Source organism: Electrona antarctica (genome assembly GCF_951216825.1).
Source record: "Electrona antarctica genome assembly, chromosome: 1".
In the NCBI taxonomy this organism is placed as follows: domain Eukaryota; kingdom Metazoa; phylum Chordata; class Actinopteri; order Myctophiformes; family Myctophidae; genus Electrona; species Electrona antarctica.
The window spans coordinates 50,751,749-50,757,476 of record NC_136806.1 but is presented as its reverse complement, the minus strand read 5'-3'; positions in this window follow the sequence as shown (position 1 = coordinate 50,757,476).

Genomic DNA, 5,728 nt, shown 5'->3' with positions numbered 1-5,728 from the left:
TTATGAAATAAATACATAAAACCATTTAATAACTGAAAAGAGATGTTTAATCGAGGGCGATGGCCGATCTTCTTAAGACATTTTTGCTTAAAAATCTGCAGCTAAGGGACAGCTGAAAAACAATTCTACGGACCACACTACAATGAAGACACTGGAAAACACTCCATACATAAGACCACACGGTATTAGAAGAATATCTGGATACAGGTGATTCAAAGGGATGTTCTAATAAAAACAAAACATTTTCATTTTGAAGAGATTCCGTGGAAGGATGAGGGGCTTGAATGATTTGACCACTTGACTATCTCTTCTGCTGAAATCTAAACTAAATTAATGCCCAATTAAAAACATCATGTCATGCATGCAGATTGTTATTTTTGCCTCACTCTTACACATGAACTACTGCTGCTGCCCTGTAACGTTAACGCATAAAATAAATCAGCTATACAACAGAGTAGAATTCAATAGAACAGTGAGAACACACTTAACCCATTCTGACCTGAGATCAGATTCTAAAAATGTCTTCTACATCCTGACAGTTTTCTGAAAAAGCTATGTTTCTATGTCAGTCGTTCTTCGATTTTTCAAAAATAGCAGACCTACAAGTTCATAGCGCGCCACTCGGTGGCGCGCTATGAGCTTGTAGATCTGCTATTTTTTCAATAGCTAAAGCATAACATAATGCTAACACCAAAAGGGGTTCCCACCCAAAATGGGTTAATGTTATTGTCCACAACTTGTGGACAATACTACCATAAGTTCCATGACCACCCTGTCAGTCAAACACCACCAACATAAGGACAAGATAAGAAAATAATGACAAGATAACAGCACATCCTGACAAATATATGAAAAAAAGATCGCACATACGATACACACCCTACCCTAAGTGACAACGGAGGGATCAGGCTCACGTAACATAAACAACAGCTAATGGGATTTTCCTAAACGTTCCTTTCCCCCCCGTGACAGCGATCCCATTCCTGAGAAGAGCCCGGGATCGATACAGAGACAGCATGTTTCAAGTCAGTGTCCACTTATCTATGAGGAAAGCAATACCCATAGATTATCTGTCTGTTCCTAGTTCTATACTGACGAGTCATGAATAATTTCACGGTAACTTGAATGATATGGTTGCTTTTTTTGGTACAGATCCATCACATGGAAGGGTAGAAACCTACAGTAGTCAAATACTGTATAGTGTATTCTATACACTGTATAGGTAATGGTACTATGGAACCCGTCTATAGACCATTGGTTCCCAAACTGGGGTCCGGGGACCCCCAGGGGTCATTGAGGGAGTTCCAGGGGGTCCCCAGCTAAATGATAGTTTGGAACCAAATGGACCGTTATGGGTCTGTAACTCTGCGAGTGTACAAATAGAACCAAATGGACCTGTTAGGGTCCACTTGGTTCCATTTGTACACTCTCAGAGTTAAATTAACATTGATTTTACAACATAAGTTTGGGTCCCAGAGATAGAAATGCCATTAAATGGGGGGCTGTAAACTCATATGCATGTCAAACAGGGGGTCCTTGAAATTAAACGGGTTGAGAATCACTGCTAGAGCAGTAAAGATCTTCTCTTATTGGCATATCTTTTCAAATGGGGGTCCGATTGTAGAGGTGACAGGTAGGGGCAGGGCTGAGTGAAATGGACAAAGAAATATGGATTTGGGCAAAAAACGTACTTCACAATAGTGGTTATGAAATACGCGTGCGTGCGTGCGTGCGTGCGTGCGTGCGTGCGTGCGCCGAGCGCAGACTGTACGTGTGATAATAAGATGTGCACAACCACCATCAGTGGTGTGCAAACCCAGAATGTATAATAATAACGTGCATCCGTTAAAGTTGCTTTATAAAATAAGTTTATAAATAGCTGTATAGATTTTTAACGAATGGAGAAGTTCATTCAGTGTCTAACTCACCACCTCTCTCTCTCTCTCTCTCTCTCTCATTTGACAAACAAATCTCAAAGTCTCACACACACGCACACTCTAGTGATGAGCGTCAACCGTCAACACTAATATCGTGTAGTTTTGTGCATGCTCCTCAGTGTCCGCCTCCTGTGGTCGCGTGACCAAAGAAATCATGTTATCTTTATGCGTGCGTTCGCTAAAAACATATACAATTACGCGTAGACGTCTAGTCGTGTTCCCATTGTGAGTCAATGGGAAAGTACACACGCGGCGCGCGCGCGCGCGCGCGCGCACGCACGCACGCACGCACGCACGCACGCACGCACGCACGCACGCACGCACGCACGCACGCACGCACGCACGCACGCACACACACACACACACACACACACACACACACACACACACACACACACACACACACACACACACACACACACACACACACACACACACACACACACACACACACACACACACACACACCTCAATCAGAAAAATAAGACTGCAATTGCACATGCAGGTAATATGAGTTATCATGCAAAAATATGGATGTAAGCACCTACACACAAAAACAAAATAAACATAAATCCATAACACCTACACACAAACACTTTCCATTAAAAAAACATATTGACCAGAGTGGTGTGTGTGTGTGTGTGTGTGTGTGTGTGTGCGTGCGTGCGTGCGTGCGTGCGTGCGTGCGTGCGTGCACTCGCGCATGCGTGGGTGGGTGTGCGTGGGTGTTGTTTATAATTTGGCATTCAACTCATTCCAAAATATTGGCCCACAGTATTTACATAATTATCACCAGAGTATTGGTCACCTGAGATGAACTCAAATGTGGTTATTGTTATCAATTATATGTAATTGGTTTTGTCCTTTTATGCACCAGCTCTTGACTTTGTCTTTCTGGATATTAATATGAGGTTGTGCCTGTGTATAAAATATACATGTATGTACAGAATATCCCCCACACATACAGTAATATCACACACACACACACACACACACACACACACACACACACACACACACACACACACACACACACACACACACACACACACACACACACACACACACACACACACACACACACATATACACACATATATACCCCATACAGAAAGAACATAATAGAGAGAGAAGTCTGTGCTCACAGTCAACCATCATGTGACAGTTAATATACACTCTCTATCACAAACAGCCCTAGAAGGTCAGACCTTCACCATGTTCTGTTACAGATTGGAAAAACCAGTCAGATTGAAAAAGGAGTGCTCATTTTCTTCGTGTTCACCTCCCGCCTTTCCCCCGCGATGATTTATGCTTCTTTCCCTGTCGGTACATAACTTGGCAGAGTCGACTGAAGGGGACTTCACAGCACGCGTCACGGCGACTCGCTCGCCCGTTGGTGCCTCTCGCGGCTCAAGTCACATTCAGTCGGCGCGCCTCCGTCAGTGAAACCGAGTGCACCTTTTTTAATCTGACTGGTTTTCCAATTGTACACACACGCACGCACGCACGCATATATATATATACAGTATATACAGTATATATATATTTGCCCCCACCTTTCTTCCCTAAAAGAAACTAATAGACTAATAGGACAAACATTTTGTTTTTATCACAGTCATTGGAGAACTGACATGTCTTATCTGTGTGATTGTAAAATCCACAGCATGTATAGCAGCAAAGAGCCTGCCTGGCTGGTGGCATTGCCAGTGTGCTATAGCCATTCCCAGATGGCTAGTAGCGTACTGAACAGTTACATGTTCAGTACATACATAGCCTACAGGCACAGAGTGTAGCCCCTAGTAGCGTACTGTACAGTTACATGTTCAGTACATACATAGCCTACAGGCACAGAGTGTAGCCCCTCGACTTGGCAGGAGAAGCTTGTCCTTATCGTCAGTGATACAGCCTCAATGAGATGGTGACTGCCCCAGGAACACACTAATCTAATATTGCACACATGTTATTGGCCAGCAAGGACATCTGAAGATGTCACACACTTTTGCTTAGGAGATAATGGCTTTATTGAACAGTGAGACACGACTCAACAAATGCAATGCACGCACGCACGCACGCACGCACGCACGCACGCACGCACGCACGCACACACGCACGGCACGCGCACACACACACACACACACACACACACACACACACACACACACACACACACACACACACACACACACACACACCTGTATTATGCATGCAATCACACGTGCTCGCACACACACACACCTTAATATTGCTCTGGAGATAATAATGGTGTTATTGAACAGTAAGGCACAACTTTAAGTCCAAATTCACATGGACAGATTACAGAATGTAACACATGAACTGATACGTGCAGAACACAGAAATAGCCAGAAAAGGTCATGCAAAGTGATGGTAATCTACAATATCTACAATATATATAGCAGTGTTTCCCAAACCTTTTAGCTCGAGACCTAAAAGAGAAATTAGACGTTTGCATTTGCAAGCTCACACCGCGCTGTAAGCTTGTAGATCGCCTAGTTTCACTACTTCTTAAACATTTGTTTTGATGATTTTTTTTGTTATCTTCATGGAATTCATGAAAAAAAAAATATTTGAATTTAGTTTTTTAATTAATTAATGACATCCAAAAAATGTTCACGACCTCCAAATGGGCCACGACTCAGTGTTTGGAAAACAGTGTTATAAAAACAAGCACATGGTAACAACAAAAGCAAAGTTTACACATCAGTCTCTCTCAGTGTACATCGTAAGCTTATAAGATTGAATGAACCTCTACAGCAAAATGATGTATTTCTGGTTGATCTCACACATTGAAAAGTAAAGACACAGATATAAGATAAGAGTGTGTGATATGTCTGAGAACTGGGAGAGAGAACAGCATTAACAAGCGTCTTACCGTTACACAGAGTATAGATCCAGCGAGGCAGACAGTAGTACAGATAGGTTGGTCAACAAACCTGGCACTCATCAATTCACCTCCCCAGTAACAGTCTTTTGAATTCTCTCTCCACATCCCCCTCTCTGGCTCTGACTCCCTCTCTGGCTCTCTTACTTCTCTCCTTGCTGGGTTCCACTCTGTTTTGCTACAAAGCACCTTCCTGCACTCTCTCTCTCTCTCTCTCTCTGTCTGTCTCTCTCTGTTTATTCTCTCTAGCTCCCTTCCTCCGACTCTTCCTCTCTTGGGTGTCTCATTCCCTCTCGCTGACACGTCATTATTTGGACATGGTCTTTTTCTCCCCGCCCCACACTCTTTGTAACACACCCTCAGCACACAGACCCCCCACCTGTCTCTTACATCCACTCCATCAGTTGCTCTGCACGCACGCACGCACGCACGCACGCACGCACGCACGCACGCACGCACACATACACACTCTCTATCTCTCTCTCTCCATTTGTCTATCAGTCATTGACATAACACAGACAACACAAGCATGCACTCTCTTCCTATCACATCCACTGTATACTCTATATATTTTGCACACACAATAATAATTGATTGATTGATAAGTGTATTATCTGAGAAGCTAAAGGCGTTATCACACAATGAACATGGCATGGACATGCTCAAACTGGTTTATATGTGAGTGCATTATGTGATGAGATGGACGATAGGCAAGAAAACGGAGGTTACAGTATATTTAACTCTATGGGTGGGGGACAGGTCATTGCAAGGGACCTTAGGATGTTTATTGGGTTACATGTTGATAACTGTCGAGTGTGAATGCATCTTTGAGATAATTATGTTTCTCTCTGTCTTTACCTTTCACTCTCTAAATTCAATTCTCTCTCTTACT